General features: G+C 36.7%; 1 protein-coding gene across 3 annotated transcripts in view; it reads left to right on the top strand.

Moving 5' to 3' along the window:
* CTNND2 (catenin delta 2) overlaps positions 1 to 26,268 on the top strand; it is a 913,511-nt gene that overhangs the window by 82,957 nt on the left and 804,286 nt on the right. The gene's annotated exons all lie outside the window — the stretch shown is intronic.

The raw sequence follows: 26,268 nt of genomic DNA on the forward strand, positions 1-26,268 counted from the left end.
TGATCCACTCCATTTAAGAAAGCAGCATCTCACCCAGCAATTCCAATTCACTTTCTCTGCTTGGTTTCTCCAACACAGCTGGACATTTCTAAAGTACTAGTTTATTTCAGTGTGTAGTGTTCATTTCTCTCTTGTAGAATATACGCTCCACAAGGGCAGGGACATTAGACTGTTTTGAACATTTGATTGTAGTAATGCTTTCATTGTCTAATAAATGCCTCAAGTAGAGATACATTACCACGTATCCTTTTATTACATTACAATAGCACTTTAAGTTTATAGGGATAGCCATTTTACTAAAGATTTTTAAGGAAGATAATGGAACAGAAAAGCATGCACATATCTTTCTGAGGATGTCACTGTCTGATGCTGTTCCTAATCTAAGACACTGCCAATTTCTTCTCTTCATCCAAGGGCAGTGTGTTAGTTGACTCTGGCTGCTGTAACAAAATACCGCAAACTGGAGGGCTTAAACAACAGAAATTTATTTTTTTGAGTTCTGGAGGCTGGAAGATCAAGGTTCTGGTCAAATCAGTTCCTGGTGAGGACTTTCTTCCTGACTAGCAGATGGCCACCTTCTTGCTTTGTCCGCACATAGTATTTCTTCAGTGCATGGGAGCAGGAGAGAGAGAGGAGGCACGCACATGCAAGCTACCTGTCTGATGTCTCTTCCATTAAGGACACTGATCCTTTCAGTCAGGGCCCCATCCTTAGGACCTCATTTAACCTTACCTACCTCTTTCTTTCCTCCAAATACAGCTACCCTGGGTTAGGGGTCAACATATGAATTTGGAGTGGAGAGTTGGGAGATACAAACAGTCCATAACAGGCAGTTTACCTGTAGATCCAGTGTCTAGAAAGAAGTTGGGCTATCAAGCCTTAATTTTTAAAAAAAGATTTTATTTACTTATTCATAAGAGACACACACAGAGAGAGAGAGAGAGAGAGAGGCAGAGACATAGGCAGAGGGAGAGGCAGGGTCGCTGGGGGGAGCCTGATGCGGGACTCAATCCCAGGACCCTGGGATCACAACCTGAGCCAAAGGCAGATGCTCAACCACTGAACCACCCAGGTGCCCCTCAAGCCTTAAACTCTATGTGATTTTACTAATCAGATCCTCTCATTATTGAAATGGGAGAGTTCATGAATACTTATTCCCCTTTATCTTTAAATGCCAAAATGAAAATAGATCAGAAGCTTAATTGACTTTTTAGCACTTAAGCAATGCATAATATAAACCTAGGACTCGACCCTGTCTAATGCAAATTGAAATTGGGTGGATCTAGCTTTTAAATGCACAAAATGGAAGCATTTGCTACTTTACGTATTGACTTATGTGAAGAGAACTTCTGATAGCCTATTACATTTATTTGTCATTAATCATCTTATTTCATGACAGCCTTTTAGAAAAATCTAGTTTAGGATCAGTCCATTGTGCTACATATGTGCACTCATATGTGCAATCAAGAGGGCAATGAAATAACCAAATCCTATCAGCAATTCTGCTGACCCATTAAACTGAGCGCTGGAGATGGTGTTTAAGTTCCCCAAGCAGTATTTAACTATCTTCTCTGTAGTTAATACTGTCTACCCAGATCTCAATTAAGCAGCTTTGTTGTGTGGTGGAGAGAGCATGGCATTTGGAATTGGAAGGCCAAGGTCAGATTTTAGCTCCTCTGTAAACTATGTGAGGAAGTGGTTCAGTTTCCTCCATGCCTCAGATCCCAGTTGGTTCCTAGGAAACCCAACAAGTATTTGTTGGCTGAATGTAAAATCCTCATATATTTCTAGTAATGTCTTTTAAATGTAAACTTTTCATTTTTAGGATGCTTTCTTATGGCTTAATGTATAATCAGTACATCTAACTCAACATAAACTATGGTAAAGTTCATATGATCCATACAAAATATGTTATGGATACAAATAGAAGAGCCATTTTCACCACTGCATGTCACAAAGTATGTCTTTCTTTAAAAATAGATCCTTAAGTACTGATTCCAGGTGTTGGCTAATTTATCCTAGGATTTTAGGCTCACATTTAAAGTAGTATGACGACATTTAATTAGCTGATTTAAGAGGTTCATCGCTTTTCATTTTAATCAATAGCATACCTGCATACATACATACACCCACATGCACACACCAGTAATTTGGTCGCTCTCCAAATTACAATCATGCCTTATAATAAGCGTTAGAAACGAAGTTGTTTTTTGAGTTAATGGTTTTTCTGACACAACACAATTGATGTAATTGCAAATTATATTTTATAGTAGATGAAAAAATGCTCATTTTAATTTAGAAATCAACATTTGTTAAAAGTAGTAATCCACATTTAAAAATTTAACGCAATGCACATTTAATTTTCAAAACATTGCTCCAGGCAGTGGCTTGACATTTCTTATAATTTATCAGATTGCTTTTCAAAATTAAGCTAAAAATTAATTTACTATAGTAAATCCTTGAAAACACTATGAGTATCATCCCAAATGCCAACCGTCCTTAATAAACGCCTTTCTTCTTTTTCATCATCAGTGTCATACTTATTCTTAATTGCTTTTTAAGCTTATGTCATAATCTTAGCAGTTTAACTCAAATTAACATGATGGCTCAGATGGCAGCTTTAGCAAATGCTCAGAAAATGTACATAATACCATTTAAAACTACTGTGCTAGATACTAGATTTGGATTTTCTGTATAAAATATAATGTATTATATGCAAATATATTTCACATAGTAAAAAATATGAAGTTCCACTTGAGTGCATATGGTGTTACATTCAGTTCTTACATTTAGGATGCCAAGTTTTTCTGGGCACGTGATTTTCTCAATATTTAAAAAGTAGGGTACTGTAAGTCTCCATGCTTTTTGCTTCAGGGACTGATTCTTTGATTCATTGACTGGATCATTAATGCCAGTGTTTATAGCTGGTATTGTTTCTTAAGTTCTACTGTACCATTGAGAACTCATGCAAGTTCTCCCTTCCGTATGACAGTGACTTCCCTCATACCCTGAGCTCTTCAACCGTTATGGATTGTACCATGTATTTGACAAAATATGCCATTAATTGTTTATAGTTGTTTTTTTGGTTGTCCCCGACTAAATTGTGAGCCTTTAGTGAGCTGTGACCCGTTCCTGTATGTTGGTATAGAACAGAGCTTTACTTTATCCTTGTGTACACCTGGTGATAAGTCAGTATTTGGTGGTGATGATGGAATGTTACTTGCAGTTGGAGGCCTGATTCTACCCTGACTTAGTACTTTTGCCTCTTTTCCCTGGCATTAGATAGGCATTTCTACCATGGCTTATTTCTTTATCATTTGTTAGATTCATGCTTTCAGGATATCCAAAGAGGTTGAGTCAGTTCAGAGTTAGGTAATGACATTAGGAATGTGTTTCTTGATTTTTGAAATAACCTTCCCAGTATAGAGTCTAAGAAAAGATGACTATGTTTGAATCTTGCCAGTTTATTGTGACACACATATACTTTCAGAATTTAGACTGTCCTGAAGATTCATCTTTTATGTTTGATTGTGTGACTTTACATCACTTTGAAAGTGATATGATTCCATGGAATGCTAGAATAAGTGGAGAGCCCATTTAGAATTCAGTTGTATTAAGAGGCTTAAAATAAGGTTGCCATAGTTAAAAATCTGATCATGGAAATATCCAGATTTTCCATCATATCACAGAAAGTTTGTGCTGTCGCAGTTTGCATAAACATTCAAATATTAGCTCAGTTCTCAACCTGTATCACTCCCAGGGAGGTAAGTTCTAGGAATCTTCCTTCCATGAAAACCACAGATTGAAGTGTTCCCAAGCAGTCTCAGTGGTGATAATTCTGACACCTTTCCCTTCTTAGTGGATGGACTTGGGCCATTATGGCTCGAGTTAATTCCCTCTGAATCATTTTGGATGTTTTATTGGTAGTCGTCAGTACTCTCCTTTCCACTTTCAATGTCTTTTGTAGTAAATACACATAATGAAGTTTGAAACCGCTGAGCTTCTGGTCATGTAAACATTGTAATGAAAGTACCCTTTGTATTTCAGTACAGATCAGTTCTGCTGAAATCTTTATAAACTGTAGTCCAATGGATCCATGTTCCAGTGGGATGGAGTAAATAACTGAAGAAGGATGAAATCATTTTAAGAGATCTTGGTATCAGATTTGGCATGTGTAGTTGATTGTTCAAGGGCTAGCTAGTCTGATGAGTGCAAGTTCTCAGTGCCTTACCTGTGATTTGGAGATGCATGAGACTCTGAAAACCAAAGGTTCTTTTATATGTTCATGGAAAAATCATTAGGGACCACATCTCACCTGGACTGATGCACAGTTAAATATAGTCCCTGTTCATCCCACTTAATGTGAATGCTCACATTTTGGCTTAGAAATATCAACAGGCTTGGTTATGAGTACTACTCCAGACCTTGCTGGGAGTGGTATGTAAAAATGGTCAATGCAGCATGTTTCTAAATTCAAGAGCAAATGAACATGGAAACACTTACAATTCCAAGGATACAGATAACCAACTGGGGAGCCTGTAAAATATGATAGTTAATAATTGGCTCTGCTAAGGAAATGATGGGGTTGTGATCAGGCTTGCGAAATGTTGCTGTGTTTTGGGAAGTGCAGAGATGTTGGTTCCTGTTGCTGACTTTGCTGTGAAGGGTGGTGGTTTATATTTTCCTTAGTGTGAGTGCCTGTGATAGAGGGATGAAAGAAAGCAGGTGAGGCCAAAGTGGTGGACAGGCCAGCCAGGAGGGGGAAACAGTAAGGAAGAATGTCTAGTTGTAGCGGAAATCAACTTCTGGTAGCTCTGGAAAGCGCCACAGAACAGTTGGCATGAAACTTATTTGAAGGCCCAGAGCCTCAGAAAGGTCCTGAGGGGATCCGGTTCTAAATTAAAGAATTCCCAGTGAAAGTTAGGGTTAGTTTAAGCAGTGATTGATCTTAGTACTTACTGTGCTGCATTGTGACTGCTGTTTCTATCTCTGCGCCCCGCTGGACCGTAAACTCTGATGAGCATCGCAGTTTTCCATCTCTGTGTTTGGGGGAGGGGTGCTCAGCTCCTGGCACAGGACCTGCCAGGTGGCGGGTGTTCAGTAAATGCTTGGGAATAAGTGAATCAAGCATGTTTTGCTATGCTCCAATAACTGTAAGTCTGCACATTTTGTTTTAAATGTATGATGTTTAATGTGGTGCCATAGAGTAGGAAAAGGAAGAAGAGTGGCCACATGTTTCTAGAATCCCTTTGGACAGAGGAGTGGGATTGATTTTCAGACTGCGGTGCTTATGCTGTCCCATCTCAATGTTAATATAGCGTGGTACCCTATATCTGATGAGAATATCTGTTGTGAGGAACAACTATTACTAATGGAATATTTCCTGTTTTTCTTTTGTACCAAAGTGGAATGTAAGGGAGAGAACCATTGTAGAAAGCAGCATATAACCTACTCAGACACAATCATGAATAATACAAGTTAATTTATAGGCTTAGCAGTTCTAATAATAATGGCTGTGTTAATATATATTTGATAGAAAAAACATGGCATGCGTTTCCTTCTGGTTAAGTAAGCCCATGGGAACGTGCAGACGATGCTCATATGCCTTTGTTCCTGGGTCTTGATGCATGCAATTTGTAGACTGAGTCTCAAGGGGAAACATTTGGCTTTGCACACACAAATCTATAATGATCACATGGCTAACAATTCTAAAGCTATATTAAAGAATATGTCTGCATTTTCCTGCATTTCCAATCAATTCTCTGTGTTGATCATGGTTCTGAATTGGATGTTGTATATCCTCATTCCGTGGGACTTGGTAACCTCAGTACCATATCTGTTGAAGTAATACTGGGGACCATTGATGGCAGTTTTTTTTAGCACTTCTTTGTTTTCTGGTGCTGCAAGATGCTCCAGGCTCATCTTGTACTGTCCCTGCCACCGTTCTGGGGATCAGCCATGTTTCCAGAGAGCCCTGGTTCCTTTTATTGGAGAATGGGGTGTACTCCTTGCTCCTGGGGTATCCATGTGTTAGACCCTTTCTGGTGACTGGGCAAGGAGTACTTGTGTGGGTACTGAGTATATACACCTATCTATAAATGTTTCCATACGTAGCCATCTGTATCTATATGAAACTACATACTACAACTCTACTCCCTTTTAGCACATGGATCATTCTACTTCCTCCCTGTGTAACTTCCGACTCTAAATATGAGAAATCCTCCCACCCATCTGCCATCCATTTACTTTAGTGTTCAATTACAGTTTACATTTACAGGAGGAGCAGAATTGTTAACCTGTAGCCCTGTGGAAAACAAACTAGATTACAGTGCTTCAAGACAATTGGTTTTCCTTTAGTCCCACAGTCTGCACTCACTTCCAAAGTTACCTAGGTCACTCTGTCTTTGCCCCCCCTACTGCCTTCAGTGAGATGATTCCATGTTTGTAACACCGGCAGATTTCTTTGTCACATTCTGCATTCCACTCTTAGATTCCCCCATCTCCTAAATGAGTTTTAAACTTTGCATACACTAAGTATCCCTCTTGTGCTGTAAAGTTCTGTGGGTTTTGAAAAATGCATATTATCACGTCTCCACCATTACAGTTCAATGGAGAAACAGCTTTAAAATATCCCCTGGGTTGCACTGGTCATCTTTGTTTTCCTTCCTCAAAACCCTTGGCAACCACTGATTCATTTACCATCCCTATAGTTTTCCTTTTTTTTGAATATCAAATACAGATCTTCCTCAATTTGTGATGGGGTCACATCCCGATAAAAAAAATCATAAAAATTCAAGATATTCTAAGTTGAAAATGCATTTAATACGCCTCATGTACCCAACACCACAACTTAGCCTATCCTACTTTAAACATGCACAGAATACTTACATTACCCTTCCGTTGGGCAAGACCATTGAACATAAAGCCTATGTTATAATCAAGTTTTGACTATCTCATGTAATTTACTGAATGCTCCACTAAAAGTGAAAAGGAGAATGTTTGATTGGGTACAGATGGTTATCAACGTATCAGGTGTTGACCTTTGTGATCACCTGACTGGCTCACTGCCACTGCCCAGCATCATGTTAGCTTGGGAAAAGATCGGAATGCAAACTTCAAAGGTTTCTACTGAATCCGTACTGCTTTTGCATCATTGTAAGTGTAAAGATTGTAAGTTGAACCATCATAAGTTGGGATTGTCAGTATTTAGAGTCATACAGTCTGTAGCCTTTTCAGACTGGCTTTTTTCCTATAATAATAGGCATTTAAGATTCATCCATGTCTTTTCATGTCATGGTAGCTCATTTCTTTTTATTGCAGAATAATAGTTCATTCTGTGGATACCCCCAGTTTATTTATTTTTTCACCTACTGCAGGAAACTTTGCTTGCTTCCATTTTGGGTAGCAGTGAATGAGGCTGCTGTAAACATTCACATGGGGGTTCCCCCAGCTTTACTGAGATATAGTTCACATGTAACCTCCTATAAATTTAACATATACAGTGTGATGGTTAGACATGTTTTCAAGTACTTTGCATAGGTAACTAGGAGTGTAATTGCTGGATAGTATATGAAGACTGTATTTAGCTGACAAATTGTCTTCCACAGTGGCAGAACTGTTTCACATTCCCATCACCAATGAGAGTTAGGTTGTTCTGTATCTTTAACAGCAATTGGATTATCAAGGTTATTTATTAAATTTTTTAGCTGTTCTAATAGAAGTATAGCAACATTTAATTCTTGTTTTAATTTGTGGTGTATTTTTAAAAAGGAGCAATGGCTTTTACTTGAAATAGCATCTATCTAGAAGTCCCTGAGTCAAAGTCTTGGCCAGTCTTAACCCAGAAAGTATGAAGATTTTGAAAAAGTGGAGAACTCATAAGAATCCTCGGCATAAAAATTAGCAGTTAAAATATAGTACACTTTTCCAATCAGATTGGAGCAGAAAAAAATGTGTAAGAAAAGAAAAAAAACAACCAACAGCAATATAGCAGGATCAGATATGGGGAAGAGTAGACACTGACTGTAAAACATTGAATCCTAGGAGGACTGGTATAACATTGTATGAGTCCTGAGATCTCTGTTTGAAACAGTAGCAGAAACAGGTTGTAGAATGGGAAATAAACTTCCTTCCTCTCATATTGGAAGACACTGGACAATGACAGCCAGCAACATACTGGAAAATGAGCTATGGGAATCACATGGAACAGAAAGGGTTATTTCCATAATGTTTCATTAGCCTTTAGTTGGGTGGCTCTTTCTCTCACTCCTCAACCATTGAGCAGAAGCCCTGCTGAGCCCACCTCTGAAGTATCACTCAGCACCCAGTCAGCAGCTGGATGATGGCAATAGCTTATTTACTCAGTCTTGTACTTTGTAGGTCTTTTTCCCCATTGAAACCAAAATGCCCTTTCAAAAACACAGAGTTAAATTGCTCAGTGGCTCTTCGTTCTGTGAATGTTGAGATATCTTAATTAAATCTTGTGTCAAATGCATAGCCTTCTCTCTCTTTTTTTTAAGATTTTATTTATTCATGAGAGAGAGAGAGAGAGAGGCAGAGACACAGGCAGAGGCATGATGTCGGACTCGATCCTGGGACTCCAGGATCACGCCCCGGGCCGAAGGCAGGCGCTAAATCGCTGAGCCACCCAGGGATCCCCTACAGAGCCTTCTTTATAAACCTTTCGTATATCAGAATTCCATCTTCTTTCCCTTTATGTTCTAAAAATCTTGAAATGTGTCCAGGTCCCTCATATTTGGTGCTTCAGGGCAAATCAGGGCCACTACACTGTAAGTCTTTGAGAGCAAAGATTGTGTTTGTTATGCAGTTGCCCGTATCAAGGACTCAAAGCTTGCTAGTTGAATGAATATATATTTGATAAAGTGATATTCATTATAATACAATTAATAAGTAGAATTATCCGAATAAGTAATAATACATAAGTTAGGATAGAGCCATATAGGGGACTGCTATGTACTATTAAAATCATGTTTGGGTTGTATCCAACCTGGTAAAGTATATGCACTTTAACAAATAATAAATAAAGCTATTTATATAGTATTCCAGGATCAGAGAGATATGGATGCAGAGATGAGTTTGGAAAAAAAAGTGTTAAAACATCAACATATTCACATCTCCTGAATGTCAGAATTATTTTCCTTTTTGGGCTTTTTCTGTATTTTCCAAATATTCTATAATTAATTATGGAGTTGCTTATTTTTTCAAAGTTTGTTATAAAATATATTTTCATTATTTAGAACACTATGTTCAGCTCAAAATAACTGATTATTGTTTAGTAATTTGGTATCATAGGATTGCTTTTAACTTTGACAATAGGGAAGTGCTAGTTTAGAATAAAAGTGAAACTTCTAAATATACAATATGGTTAAGGGTATATAAGCAGATGTGAAAACCATAAAGCCAAAAAATAATTGCTGCCTATGGAGATACCCAATTATATACCTGGAATGTGCCAGCGGTTCTCATTTCAAGCACTTTTAGATACAATGTCCCCCCAGAAGCCTTGCAAAAATGGAAACTCTAATTGCTGAATTATCATAGGTGCAGCTAGCACTGAATGTAGACATCTCTGTACCTGCTCAAATTACATTGTTCACAACTGAGCAGAGGCCCAGGTTTTGTTATTAAATACAGAGCCAAAAACAGATGTGAGATTTAAAAGATCTGAAAGCAACTGTATCATCGATTCAATGCTTTGTACTTAGTAAACGCAGTTATCTTTGTTCCTCACCCTAGGTGAGTACGAGTTTGCTCATTATTACATTTGTTCTGTATTGGCTCAGAAAATAAAACCACTGTGCAAACTTACCAAGAGCTCCGTGCTTAACTGGTACCTATCAGCTACCAAGACATTTTGCCAGTATGCTGTTTAACTCTGGGAACAACAACAATGGAAGAATGTGTTCATTGCAGAAGATAAAATAGTAAAAGATAATTATGTAAGAACACCCTTGGAAGGGTCTAAACCAAAAATTATTCCTGTAGGAAATTAGCTTCTTAAATACTTCTTTCTTTTAGCACTGGTAGATACAAAGGACACCTCATGAAAAAGTCAGGAAACACTCTATGTTCTTCCTCATTAGTTAATTAGAATGTTACTGCTAGTCGACAGGACATTTTCTGAAAGTCGGAAGGTGCAAAAAGGGAATTCCAAAATGTGTTTTATGATTCATAAATACTGTAGAGGCTCTCCTACTTTATCTTTGAGCTTTAAATATAATACTCAGGTTTAAATAAGAACGATCAGGCTTCCTCTCAGCTGAGAGTATTATGACAACGCTACTCTGCCTGTTTATCTTACTTTATTTCATTTTTGTCACTTGTTTCATATATTGAAGAAGAGTCAGAGGAAAATACTGTTTTAAAAGCTTCTTTAGCTGACTGAAAGGCATGCCATTGTTTCCCACTGTAACCTGGATACACAGCAGAGTGTCTGGTATACAGTAGGACCGTAACGAGTGTCTGCTTCATGGACAAATCAGTCAAGGAAATTATGCTGGTTAGTTCTGCTAATTAGATCATGATGCTCAATAGTGCCCTTGGTATGTGTTCTGTGATTTCATGAATACAGTTCTTAGGATGTCATACCTAGACTGAGTTTTGAAGTGTATGTTTCCAGGTGTTTTATGTTATTAAGAATCACACAGATAGTATCCGATATTAGGAGCTCAGATGTCTTCATGCCATACTGTTATTGAATCATCTTGGCCTTCAGCTCCTGTCAAGAATTCCATATATGCTAGTAAGTGGCTACATAGGGAGAGCCCAAAATAGTACTCTGTAATGTAATTATTTAAAGATTTTAGTTCCATTCAACATTTACTCAACATCTATTATGTATCAGGCTTTTCTCATATGCTTTGTCATTAAGTCATCTCAATAGCCCATGAAGTTGATATTATTAATCAAATTTTGGGGAACATATTACTGAGGATAAGAATTCAGTTGACTCACTAAGTAGCTGAGTGTACCACCAATCCCACAAGATTCTTTAATCAAAATCTACCACTCCGGGCTGTCCCTTTTAGAAATAATTTAAGATGGAGTTTGGGGAAGTACAAAAAAATTTATGCGGTGTTTTGATATGAGTCTGAATCTCTGTTTTGCTGTTCATTCTATAACTTTGCATAAATTACATAAACTTTCTCAGCCTCGTTTTTTGCATCTGCAAACCATACCTTGACCCACATAATTTAAGTGTCACGTAAGTAGCTTCTGTTGCTATTTAAGCTGTTAGGACATTGTTTCATGATAAAGTATCATTAGCACTTAAACAACATTGAAAAGCCTCTTCTCTGTCCAAATTGAGATTTGGACAGCAAAGGGGGGGATGTTTTATAGTAGCGATACAGTAACACCTCATGTCTTCTCCCATTAAATTCTATATAGGTGTCCATAATTTGCCTGAAAGAAAATAAGTGCATTGAAAATAATTAACTTAATAGGGGGACTAAAAATTTATAAAAATAAGTACTTGATGATTAAATGTCTTGAAAACACATACATACTTCAAAGGGGGGCAACAGTAAAAGTGTACAGGTTAAGCTATGAAATTCGGTCACAAGACAAAGACATAGATACCAGTAAAGAATCCACATCTTTACTACAAGAGGTAAAACATGAACAGAGCAGGGCACCTGGCTGGCTCAGTCAGAGGAGCATGCGACTCTTGATCTTGGGGTTGTGAGTTCTAGTCCCACATTGAGTGTAGAGACATTACTTAAATAAATAAACCTTAATAAAACTAAAAAAAAAAAAAAAGAATAAAGCCTGTGGTAAACAAAACCAATATGAGATTAAAAACATCACCTGTGAAATAAAACTACTGTAGAAATTAAAGATAGAAGGGTGCCCAGGTGGCTCAGTCGGTTAAGCATCTGCCTGTGGCTCAGGTCATGACCCTGGGCCCTAGAATGGATATACTGGTTTCCAAAGTGACAGAACATATGCCACATACTAACTTGCTAAATATTTCCAAGGTGAAAAGGGTAATTGAGTTTTCAGTTGGAGAGACATTATAGAGTCCTAAGAAAAAAAGTAAAAGCACAAACCAGTGCAAAGAGGATTACTCATAAAATTTACAAACACTAGGAGAATATTAGTATATGGCATAAATTAAAAAGTGTGCAGTGTGCATAAGGCAACTATTTTGATTGTTTTTCCTACTAAATGAAAGGTATGATTTTATATATATATATGTATGTATTATATGTATATATATGTATATATGTGTTATATGTATGTATATGTATTATGTATTTCACTAAGTAATGTATATGTATATGAGTAAGAGTATCTATAAGATGACTATACGTATGTACATATACACAAATATATACATTCCAATATTATTTTACTGAAATAATAGTGTTATAAAAATGAAGAATTTACCTGAATGTTTCTCCACAGATTCAGGACCATTTTATTCTTTTTTTTTTTTTTTTTTAAGATTTTAGCTATTTATTTTAGAGAGAGAGAGCACAACAAGCAGGCAGGGAATAGCAGAGGAAGGAGAAGCAGGCTCCATGCAGAGCAGGGAGCCAGATGCGGGACCTATCCCAGCACCCTGGGATCATGACCCAAGCTGAAGGCAGATGCTTAAGCAAGCGAGCCACCCAGGCGCCCCAGGACTACTTTTAATCTTGAGCAGAAAGCTGTGGTATGACTGTGGAAATAGAGGAAAGGTACCAGTTGGTGATCTGGCCTGCTTTTACAAAGACACCATTGATTATAAAGCATCTGGGCGAACAAGTGAAATTCTTAACAAAACCAAGCCATAATTTAGCAATATTGTAAGTGTTATTGCTCAACAGTAAGTCAGTCTCATCATGAGGACAAAAAAAAGGTGAACATTCAACATGCTACCCTCACGGACTGAATGTTTGTGTCCTCCCCAAATGCCTGCGTTGGAACCCTGTTTCCCCAGGGTGTTGGTATTTGGACGTGGGGCCTTTGGGCAGTGCTTATGATGAGGTGGGGTCTTGGGGCAGAGCCCTCCTGAAAGTGGTTGGTGCCTTCGTAAGAGTCGTGAAAGCTCTTGTTGCTCCTTGCTCTCTACGTGTGAGGAAACAGCAGAACATAAAAGCCAGGAAGCAGACTTCTTCTGGACACTGGATCTGCTGGCTCCTACATCTGGGACTTCTACGTTCTAGAACTGAGACGTAAATGTTTCTTTAAACCGTTGTGTCTGATATTTTGCTACAGCAGACCAGACTGACTATGACAGTCACTGGAAGGGATTTCCTAATGGCATAAAACAAGCATGCAATTTCTGCATGATCAACCAAGAAATCATGTGGTGACTCAGTAGAGGTATTGTCTGTGAAGGAAGGACAACTCGTTCACAGTGACAAACATATGAAGTAATTGGTAATAAGCCTTAATCCAGTGGGACATGTGATCTACCTGAAGAAAACTAAGAAATTTCACTTGAAAATATGTGTATTCTTTTATTTTATTTATTTTATTTTATTTTATTTTGTTTTATTATTTTATTTTATTTTATTTATTTTATTTTTTTGCTTTTCCGGTGATCATACCATTTGTTCTTGTACCCAGATATACTGTACTCCTGTGCTTTGGAGAAAAGCTATAATGGTGGCTCAGGAAATATTTCTTGACTGCATGAATAAAGGTTCTGAGGCAAGACCCATCTCTCCTGTGGATAACATTTCTGTTCCAAACTATGTTCATTCATCTCTGAATTCCTTGGAACACATTTACTTGTAGCACACACTAAGTTAATTCAAGAACTAGTTACTGTAGTTGCTATTAAAGTATTCTCATTAATAATAATGATAAAATTATAAGTACCTCTGTTTAGGAAAGTGAAACAAAATGGAGATGTCACATATTTAAATCTTAAAACATGAATTGCATTGAAACCTAGGCTTGCTTTTTAGGGACGAATTGCATCTTTATTATTAATATAATCACCTTGAAATGTGCAATAATAGTTTGAATGTGTATAGTGCTAAGTTCCTTAGGGAACAGTGATAAAAGTAAAATGCATGAGGGGAAGCTAACAAACTCAAATTTGAATGCTGCTATTAATATTTTAGGAGAAAGTTTGTTTTCAGTGGTTTAATAATACATCAGTTTAAAAAAAAAAACTTTTTTGAGGGTGAGCTTATTTTTCTGTGGCAATGCATTTCTAAAATAAAAGCAAGTTTGAAGAGATGTTGTCTGACTTTCCAGAAATATCTACCATAAATTGAAGAAGACTAGTCCTGTTGGCTTTTATTTAAGAAAGGTATGTTTTTAATTATTTTCTTCTTAAAATCTTTTAAAAATTTTAATCCCAATGTAGCTGACATATATTGTTACACTACTTTCAGATGTACAGTATAGTGATGTACAGCAGTTTCATATATTACTCAGTGCTTATCATGATAAGTGTATAGTTTTTAAAATATTTATTTATTCTTTTCGTGAGTGAGATGTGAGCAAGGCAGAGGCAGAGAGAGAGAATCCTGAGGCAGACTTCACCCTGAGCGTGGAGTCTGATGGGGGGCTCGATCCTAGGACCCTGAGACCATGAACTGAGCCAAAACCGAGTCAGACCCTCCCAACTGTGCCAGCCAGGTGCCCTGTGATAAGTGTACTCTTAATCCCCTTCAGCAATTTCACTCATCACCCCCCCACTCACCTCCCTTCTGGCATCCATCTGATTGTTCTCTATAGTTAAGAGTCTATTTTTTGGTTTGTCTCTCTCTCTTTTTTCTCTTTTGTTTTTTGGTTTCTTAAATTCCACATATGGGCAAGATTATTATGGTATTTGTCTTTCTCTGACTGGCTTATTTCACTTAGCATTATACTCTCAAGCTCCATCTATGTTGCTGGAAACAGCAAGTTTCATTTTTTATGGCTGAATAATGGTCTTATATATATTATATATGTATATAATATTTACCACATCTTCTTTATCCATTCATCTATTGATGGACACTTGGGCTACTTCCATTGTTTGGCTATCATTGATAATCCTGCAGTAAACAAAGGGGTGCATCTATTTCTTCTAATTAGTGCTTTCATATTCTTTGGGTAAATACCCAGTAGAGCAATTACTGGATCATAGGGTAGTTCTATCTTTAGTTTTTTGAGAAACCTCCATTTTGTCTTCCACAGTGACTACACAAGTTTGTATTCCTACCAGCAATGCAAGAGGGTTCCTTTTCCTCCACATCCTTGCCATTGCTTGTTGTTTCTTGAGTTTTTGATTTTAGGTAATTCTGACAGGTATGACATGGTATTTCATTGTGGTTTTGATTTGTATTTCCCTGATGATAAGGGATGTTGAACATCTTTTTATGTGTCTGTTAGCTATCTGTATGTCTTCTTAGGAGACATGTCTGCTCATGCTTTTTGCCCATTTTAATAGGATTATTTGTATTTTGAGTGTTGAGTTATATAAGTTCTTTGTATATTTCGGATACTAACCCCTTATAGAATATGTGATTTGTAAATATCTTCTCCCATTCAGTAGGTTGTCTTCTAGTTTTCTTGATTGTTTCCTTTGCTGTGCAGAAGCTTTTTATTTTGATGTAGTCTCAGCAGTTTATTTTATTTTTTAAAAGATTTTATTGGGGGATCCCTGGGTGGCTCAGTGGTTTGGCGCCTGCCTTTGGCCCAGGGCGTGATCCTTGAGTCCTGGGATCGAGTCCTGCATCAGGCTCCCAGCGTGGAGCCTGCTTCTCCCTCCTCCTGTGTCTCTGCCTCTCTCTCTCTCTCTCTCTCTATGTCTATCATAAATAAATAAATCTTTAAAAAAATAAAAATAAAAATAAAAGATTTTATTTATTTATTTTTAAAAAGAATTTATTTGTTTGTTTGTTTGTTTGTTTGTTTGTTTGAATGGGGAGGGGCAGAAGGGGAGGGAGAGAGAATCCTAAGCTGATTCCACACTGAGTGCAGAGCCTGACAGGGGACTGGATCTCATGACCTTGAGATCAGGATCTGAGCTGAAACCAAGAGTCAGATGCTTAACCAAATGAGCCACCCAAGCCCCCCACCCAATAGTTTATTATTGCTTTTGATTCCCTTGCCTCAGGAATCCTATCTAGAAAGATGTTGCTAACTGCCAATGTCAGAGAAATTCATGCCTGTTCTCTCTTCTAGGATTTTATGGTTTTAGGTTTCACCTTTAGGACTTTAATACATTTTGAGATGTGTGTGTGTGTGTGTGTGTGTGTGTTTTGTAAAAAAGTAGTCCAGTTTCATTCTTTTGCATGTAGCTGTCCAGTATTCCCTACACCATTTATTGAAGAAGCTGTCTTTCTCCCATTGCATATTCTTGCCTCCTTTGTCAAAGAGTATCATGTAACATGTAACATGTAACTGATCATGTAACTGTGAGGTTATTTCTGGGCACTCTATTCTGTTCCATTGATCTATGTGTCTATTTATGTGCCAGTACCACACTGTTTTGATGACTACAGTTTTGTAATCTAGCTTGATGTGCAAAATTGTGATGCTTCCAGCTTTGCTTTTCTTTTTCAATATTGTTTTGACTATTAAGGGTCTTTTGTGGTTCTATAAAAATTTTTGAGGTGGTGTTTTTTTCTAGTTCTGTGAAAAATGCTATTGGTATTTTGATAGGGATTGCCTTAAATCTGTAGATTGTTTTGGGTACTATAGACATTTTAATAATGTTTGTTCTTCAAATTCATGGACATTAACTTACTTAACACTCAGCAAGGAAAAAAATACTGGAAAAGCAAGAATCAACCTCAGATATTTCAGATTTTTGAGATAGCATTCTTATCTATGACTGAAACTGCCTGTTACCTCCTTCAAATTCTGCAGGTTAAAATAACAATCATTTATGTCAGGTATGAATATATCTGCCTATGACTCATACTATATTTTATATATTGCATTGCATGTTTTAATGTGAAACCTTTTAAAGCAAAACTTTTCTGCTGAATAGTTACTGCCAAAAGATGTTTACAACCATATAAATCCTCTATATTGGTAGAAAACGTAATTAAAATAGGCGGTATGAGTTTACACATACACACGCACACACACACAGACTAGTGGTTTTCTCAGGAATAGAAGGATTCTAACATACAAGAAAATAGTTCTCAGGAAAATAACATTTAAAATATTTAAAGAGGGCAGCCCGGTGGCCCAGTGGTTTAGCGCCGCCTTCAGCCCAGGGCATGATCCTAGAGACCTGGGACCAAGTCCCACATCAGGCTCCCTGCATGGAGCCTGCTTCTCCCTCTGCCTGTGTCTCCCTCTCCCTCTCTCTCTCTCTCTCTCTCTGTCTCATGAATAAATAAATAAAATATTTTTTAAAAATATTTAAAGAAGTAAGTTGATAATCTGCGTTATTTTCAGGAAGCTCTAGTGGGGAATGCAGTTCTCTGCCTTTTCAGCTCATCTGATTTTTGGAGACGGATACAATGTAACCCATATCCAATATTGTGTATGAAACAAGAGTCAGGAAGAGTCTGGTTTTTCAGACTGGGCATCTAGAAGAATGGAATTTGCCATTCGTATGAAAGGAGAGACTGAGAGAAGCAGGTGGATGGGGAAAATCAGATCTGGGGCCTTGTGAAGATAGATTTTGATGAGTCCTTCTGAAGAGTGTATGTTTAGAGTGCGGATCGGGGTCCCCTACACCAATAAAACAAGAAATCACAAAATTGTTATCTAATTCTCTATCTCTGGAAATGTTTATCAGTAACTCATTGTGTGGAAAAAATATATCGATTGCATAAAATAATTTTGAACTATCCAAAGCATTTAAAGTTTTTTTTTTCTTAAAATGCATCATGGGTTAATCATGATATGTATTAAAGAGTTCTGCAAATGTGGACTTCTTTTTTGCTCCCTAAATAAATGTAGCTTGTGCATTTTTTCCCCTGAGTTAGTTTATCATTTCAAGTCTTGGTTGGCAAGAGTTTACTGGCTGTGAATGGGATCTGGCCAGGAAGCTTTCCTTAGGGAATGAGGAAATGGAAGCACAAAAGAAGCATTGTGTACTGCTAGAATATTCTTCTTTGAAGAGGACATTGCTGTTTTATTGGTGGAAGTAACCATGGAATTTGATAATTAAAAGAAAGAATAAGTAAAATTCCAGGCAACAAGAAGTGAGAATTTTATAAAAAGCCATGTCAAGCATGAATAATATCTTGAATACTCAATTCATTGGCTTTGATATGCTTCCTCTTAGACCCCTGCTGTAATTATATTTAAATTTCTGAAAGCTTTCACGCTTGTACAAAAATACCCAGGGAAGAAGTGTCTCAGGACTTTTTTTCTCTTATAGTCGCATACCATGTGATAATAAAATATTCATGTTTTCATTGAGTTAACCAATATTTTTGAATTATTTGAAAATGGAAAGCAAAATACATGCTAGGACTAATTTGATAGTACCAGGTTTGTGCTAATAATCATTATGATGGATTTTTTAATGGATACATGTTTGGTCAATTAAAAAATATATGCATATATGTTTTAAAGAAAATTGAATCTTGGTAATTAAATTAATTGGCATTGTCCTACAATTTTTGAGGGTAGAACAGTGCAATAATTATTATCAGTTCTTCCTAACTCTGCAATTAGAGCATTGAGTTTGGCAGGAGTTCTCTCATTTAAATTGATTATCATTGGAGAATAAAAACTTTGAGACCACATGGTCCAGAGAAAACTGATGGTGAGAAATTCTGGTTTCATTCCCAGGTTTAGAATTGCTCCATCATATGACTTGGGGAGCAAGTCAATTAATTCTATTTGTAGAACATTAAATGCAGTCACCCACTTTCTTGGCATGCAGTTCACATATCTGATTCCATTTGACCAGAGTGAAACAAGCATGACTTCATTTTGCTTCTCTAGAGTATCCAATCAGATATACTAACAATTTTTCTTTCGTCATCAATTATAAAATAGGGAATGATGAAGAAGTTGAAATTCTGAAGGATGAGATTGACAGTATATAAGAAATTACGGACCAGAAAGTTTAGCAGTAATGAATTGATAGGACAATTTGGAGTTACAAGGCAAGAGAGTCTCAGGGCTTGAGAGGCTTTTTCATGAACCATTTTTGTGGCAAAATTATATTGGAGATTATGATCTGTTTAGGGTTACTGGGCCCCAAGAAGTTGTGTTTCTTTAATATTTGTTGAACACATTATCAAATATATTCTAGCCATTACAATTGTACCTGTTACCCAGTGAATTAATGAGCATCTGATATAATTGTAGTTACTCTTGATTACAGTTCAACATTATGACATAAATGGCTGTATTCTGTGCCCCCTCCTAGTCATTTCCTGTTTTGCTCTGCTTGATGCATGTTCCTCTGCAGATCATGTTCCTTTTTTTTGTCCTAGCTCAGATAACATTGGACTTAAAATCAACATTTTCTTGTTGCTGGTGCTGTGCCATCTTCCTCTTGGTTATTCCGTTGACAGCTTGAATCTCCAAGTCATTCCCTGATTCTTATCTGCAAGACACCCCTGGGGTGCCATTATAGAATAACCACAACTACGTGGCTTAAAACAATGAAAATTTGTTACCTTAGAGTTCTGCAGTCTGGAAGTCTGTAATCAAGGTTTTGGCAAAAGCTTCCTCTGAAGTTCTCAAGAAGGATCCTTTCTTATCTCTCCCAGCTTCTGGTAGCTCCAAGTGTTCCTTGGCTTGTAGATGCATCACTCTAGACTCTGCCTCTGTCATCACCTGGTGTTCTTGCATATGCCAGTGTGTTCACATCCTCTTTCCTCTTATAAGGACACCAGTCATACTGGATTAGGAGCCCCCACTACTCTAGTGTGACCTTATCTTAGCTAATTATATCTGCAAATATCCTATTTGTAAATACAGCCACATTCACAAGTACAGGGAGGGATAGGTTCTCAACATATTTTTTGGGGGGTGGGGGTGAGGTCACAGTTCAACCCAGAACAGTTGCCTACTTGGGCTGTTGGCTCTGCCACATGGTTTTCATTCTGTCCACTGATCAAGGATCCGAATCTATTTTCTGACACCAATTTATTCTCATAAGACTACCAGGGAACTTTCTTTTATTAGTGATATTTGTGCATTTCCTGTGTCAACTCTATGCATCACTTGAGAAGCAAAGATCAAGACTGACATATTCAAAGAAAAATGTCTATTTATGTCTATATTCATCAAAAAAAAAACAGGACCATCATTATTTATAGAAAACCTTGTATATATCAGGTACTCTGTGAGCATTAACTTATTCAGCCCTTATAACAGCATGCAGAATAGTTATATCCATCCACTTTACAGAGGAGACATGGGTCTCAATTCACATAGTAATAGACCATATCAGATCTGACTCAAAAAAATGGTGCTTATTCTGCGACTGTGTGAAATTGCCATTCAAACCAGAGAGTTTCAGGACTGCATATTAAAATGTTCTTTAAACAGGCCAGTGATAAGCATATGGTGAGCTCTAAGTGAGTGAAACGTAATCTGGGTGGGGGAGAATGGGAAGGCTGACAACTCAGTAACAGTGTAACTTGAGTTGGTTAACCTGAGAAAGATGTATTTTAAAAATTTAATTTTATATTATTAAGCAGTACCAGACCCCAATACCCACACCAGAAATGGAAAACAGTAAATGAAATTAGAGTTCAGCTTTACTTTTAAGCATTCGAGCAAAAATCCTAAATAAAATTCTATCACGTAAGTCTAAAATAATCATACAAAAATGAGTTTTATTTCAGATATGCAAGGATGGCTTAACATTAAAAAACTAATTAATGAAATCTAGTATATTAATATTAATCCCAAGAAAAGCCTATAGACATCTCCACAGATGTCCAAAATATACTTGAAAAAGTACCCAGGCATAGTTAAAAGAGAATTCTCTTATAGCTTTCAATTTTGGAATGAATACATTATAGGAATAAAAGGCACAACGTAGGGAGTATAGTCAATGACATGGTAAAAGCATCATATGAGGACAGATGGTAGCTTCATCTGTGATGGGTATAGCATACCATATAGAGATGTTGAATCCCTATGTGTACACCTGAAACCAGTATAACATTTGTGTCACCTATGCTTAAATAAAAAAAAATTAAAAATAAACATAAATTTCTAAAAAAAAAAATCTCTTAGCAGAACATAGAAGAGACAGACATGCTTTTAATTTCTCAAGGAGTTACCACTCAGAAATATCATATTTAGGAGTGTAATATTATAAACACTTCCATTAAAATTTGTAATTTTATGTCTTATTTGACCTCTAATATTCAAAATTATACTTAAGATATTAGGCTATCCTAAACCTAGGGGATAAAAGATGGGGGAAAACAAGAGACAGGCTATTATTTGTAGACTTCACAGTTATACACCCAAAATACCCACAGGAATAATTAACAAGCTGTTACAATTCTTAAAGTGAGTCCATTAAGATATCCAGATCCAATCTCAAAACACAAAAGTCCATAGTTTTCCTATTTACCAGCCATAAATTATAAGAAAATATAAAAGGAAATGCAATCCCATCTACAAAAACAATGAAATGATACATAAAGTAAAATTCTAAAAAAACATGCATGGGATCCCTGGGTGGCGCAGCGGTTTGGCGCCTGCCTTTGGCCCAGGGCGCGATCCTGGAGACCCGGGATCGAATCCCACATCGGGCTCCCGGTGCATGGAGCCTGCTTCTCTCTCTGCCTATGTCTCTGCCTCTCTCTCTCTCTCTGTGACTATCATGAATAAATAAATAAAAATCTTTAAAAAAAAAAAAAAAACATGCAAAATATTTTGGGAGAAAAATACTGAATTTTATACAAGCTCAAAATGGTCAGAGGAAAAAGACCTGTATTGAGCTCATGAATGTTCTCATGGCTCACTATGAATGGCTCACTATTGAAGCCTTTCATATTAAGGAGAGAATGCCTCCCAATATGCGTATTTAATGCTCCTGCATTCAAAAACTTAACGATTTTTCAGAAGTAGCAAAAAACGATTCAGAAAATCACATGTAAATATGAATAAACAATGCAAGACAATTAACGTTTATTATAATAACAATATGACAAAGCATACACAAGCAGTATGCTGGTTTTTTTTTAATATGAATTACCTTAAGTTCTTAAGGTAAACAATAGTATAAGAGTTCAGCTTTACTTTTAAGCATTGGAGCAAAAATCCTAAATTCAATCACATGAGTCTAAAATAATCATACAAAAATGAGTTTTATTTCAGATATGCAAGGATGGCTTAACATTAAAAAAATAATGAAATCTAGTATATTAATATTAATCACAAGAAAAGCCTATAGACATCTCCACAGATGTCCAAAATATACTTGAAAAAGTACCAAGGCATAATTAAAAGAGAATTCTCTTACAGCTTTCAATTTTGGAATGAATACGTATAAACAATAGTATAAGGGCAAGAAATAGACTCCTGCATGTATAAGAATTTCATATTTGGGAGGGATAGATAGAAGAGACTTCAGTTAGTGCTGTTAGTCTGAATGTTATATCACTGACTATGTATATGAAAAAATGAAGTAAAATTAAATTTCTCTCTGCACACTATAAACAAATTCTAAGTTGAGTAAGAGTCTACATGTTTTAAGAAAATAAAAATTAGGTAAAGTTATTGGAATATTTATTAACTTTGAATATTTAATGTATTTATGGGCAACAAAATAAAGTTTGAGAAATTTAGCAATACTGTTCCTTCAGCCTTCTGGAGAAAAAGAGTCTTATAGCTATGCTTAAAAATCAAGGAGTAGGGATGCCTGGTTGTCTCAGTTGTTAAGGGTCTGGCCTTTGGTTCAGGGTGTGATCCTGGAGTTCTGGGATCAAGTTCCATATCGGGCTCCTGCGAGGAGTCTGCCTCTCCCTTTGCTTGTGTCTCTTCCTTCGCCTTCCCTTTGTGTCTCTCATGAATAAGTCAATAAATCTTTTTAAAAAGTCAAGGGACATGAAAATTAAAGCAACAGTGAGATACCACTACACATCAATTAGAATGGCCAAAATAGGGGATCCCTGGGTGGCGCAGTGGTTTGGCGCCTGCCTTTGGCCCAGGGTGCGATCCTGGAGACCCGGGATCGAATCCCACATCGGGCTCCCAGTGCATGGAGCCTGCTTCTCCCTCTGCCTATGTCTCCGCCTCTCTCTCTCTCTCTCTCTGTGACTATCATAAATAAATAAAAAAATTAAAAAAAAAAAAAAAAGAATGGCCAAAATAGAGAATATGTTAACATTCCAATTGTGATGAAGATATAGAACAGGTACTCTTCTTTTACTGCTGATGGGAATGCAAAATGGTCCAGCCACTTTCGCAGATGGTTTGGTGGTTTCTTACAAAACTCATCATGCTCTTATCTTAACTATACGATCCAACAACTGTGCTCCTTAATGTTTACACGAAGGACTGGAAAATTTATGTCCACACAAAAACCTGCACATAGTTGTTTTTAGCAGTTTCATTCATAATTGCCCAAACTTGGAAGTATCCAAGATGTCCGTCAATAGGTGAATGGATAAACTCTGGTCCATCCAGACAATGGAACATTATTCTTCACTAAAAAGAAATGAGCTGTTGAGACATAAAAAGACATGGAGTTAAGTGTAAGTGCATATTGCTAAGTGGAAGAAGTCAATCTGAAGAGGCAACATACTGTATGATTCCAACTATATGATGTTATGGAAAAGGCAGACTATAGAGACAGTAAAAAAAAATCATGATGAGGGAGGAATGAATAAAGGGAACATTGAGGACTCAAAGAGCAATGAAAATACTCTGTAGGATATCATAATAATGAGTATATATAATTACATATTTGTCCAAATCCAATGAATGTATAACCCCAGGAGTGAACTGTAAGGTCAACTATGGACTTTGGGTGATTATGGTGTGTCAATCTAGATTCAACCATTGTAACAAATGTACTACTTTGGTGGTCTACATTGATAATGGGAAGATATGCTTGTATAGGGCAGGGAATATATGGGAAATCTCTACTGGTTTTTTTTTTACTGTGAAATTAAAACTGCTCTAGCAAAGTAAATTTTTAATAAAAAAGCTAATGGGAATACATACTTAATAAAAGCAAAGAATATGAATATGTAACAAACGCCCATGAATGAATTTTCAAAAGTTACATATACTAATCAAACATCATAAACTATGAAGAGGAAAGGAAAGGAAAAACAAATGGACAGTACACACAAGAAGAGATGTTAAACCTTGCTTACATTCAAAAAGTACAAATTAGTAGGATATACAGTTTTCCAGGCATTGAATTGGCATTAATAAATGTTGGATAACGTAGAGATTAGCTATAACTGTGGAAACACTGGGACTCAAAGTACAGAATAGCCTTTTGGGAGGGCACTCTGGCAATGTTATTTTAAATTTGGCATTTTCAGGGGTGCCTGGATGGTGCAGTTTGTTGAGCATGGGACTTCTCATTTTGGATCAGGTTGTGATCTCGGGGTTGTGAGATGAAGCCCTGTGTTGGGCTTTTCATGCAGTACGGAGTTTGCTTAGGACTCTCTCTCCCTCTCTGCCCCTTCCCTCCCTACTCTGTCTTTCTAAAATAAATGTATCTTTTAAAAAAGTAAATTTGATATTTGTGTTGCTCATCCTGCAACATTTTCCTAGATCAGTGGTTTTAAAAGTGTATCTCCATTCTGGTAGCATCATTATCGCCTAGGACTATGTTAGAAATGTAAAGTTTCAGGCTTTTAGCAGGTCTTCCAGGTGATCCAGATGCTAAAATTTGACAATCACTGTTATGATGATTATTAGGGAAATAATGGAAGGGATGATAGAAGCATGTGATGGAACACTATGCTACAATTAAGAATATATGGGATAGATCTATATGTCTTGCCACACCAAGATATATTATTGTCAACAAGCAGGCTACAGAGCAGTGCATGGAGATCAGCCATTAAGTGGTTCATATAAGACTTCAGGCTTACCTGAAATGATTCCATTTGTTACAGAGGAGAAAGTATACATATGACATATGCACATTAAAATGAACAAGTACAAAAGGCCTTATTGAGAATGACTAGCCAGTGCAGACCAAATAGAACCTTATTGCCAAATGATCTATGTCTGGCATGATTTCCAAATTGGAGTATGCCCATGCTATAAAGTGCATGTTGGGCTTTTGGAGAATATATTAGCTATACTGCTAAAATGTGCAGTTTTTACACTCCAAAACCAGAAAAAAAAGAATTTTATTATTTTTAATTTTGGACTGACACAGGGGCTTTTGCTTGTTCTATACATCAGATGGACATATGAAATTAGTAGTGCACATATAAACTGAAGGAGTTGGAATTCTATAATGCAGTGATGTGCCTCAGTGATTGTTCATTGCCTCCGATTTATTCAGTTTGAATGGTGTTAAAAACATGTTCTTTTAATACTGTTGAAACTTGATGGTACTTTGTAATGGCTACTTAAGTTAAAAAAATATTTCAGATAAATAAACAGGTTGAACTATCACTAATGGAAAAAGTTGCCAACTTCAAATTTATGGAATAAAAAGGTTTCAGATTTTCCTCAATTTCCTATAATGACAGATGACTCTCCACTATATGCTATGTATTTAAAAACATATTTGAAAAGAAAACATATTTTAAAAAGCTGCCTTTAAAAGTGAAGAGCAAGTTAACTACTTTTAGAAATGAATTATGCCACAAAAGAGCATTTTGAATTTTTTTAAAGACTTTATTTAATTGAGACACAGATAGAGAGAGAGAGGGAGAGAGAGAGAGAGAGAGACATAGGCAAAGGGAGAAGCAGGCTCCATGCGGGGAGCCTGACATGGGACTCAATCCTGGGCCTCCAGGATCACACCCCAGGCCGAAGGTGATGCTAAACCACTGGGCCACCAGGGCTGCCCCATTTGAATGTTTTAAAGAGCTTGAAATATGTGATTAATTATTATGTGATTTTGTTGCTAAAATCATGTAAGCCATTGTGTATTTTTTCCATATTTGCTTACTTAACAAATCTTGAAAAAAATCAATGTTCTAAACACTTTTGATTACTCAAACAATCTTATTGGAATTTGGACCCATATGCTTCAAAATATTAACATGAAACAACTGGACAATTGATGACAATAGTGGAAATAAAAATACTACCTCAAGTTCAGCAAAATATTCCTTAATAATAATTAACTTTCATTAATTACAAATGTAATTTATCAAGCATATGCAAAAGGTAGTGTTCATCTTTGACTGCTGTTCCTCCTTTTTTGCTGTTTACCTCTCT

This window comes from Canis lupus, chromosome 34, assembly GCF_011100685.1.
Source record: "Canis lupus familiaris isolate Mischka breed German Shepherd chromosome 34, alternate assembly UU_Cfam_GSD_1.0, whole genome shotgun sequence".
Classification (NCBI taxonomy): Eukaryota; Metazoa; Chordata; class Mammalia; order Carnivora; family Canidae; genus Canis; species Canis lupus.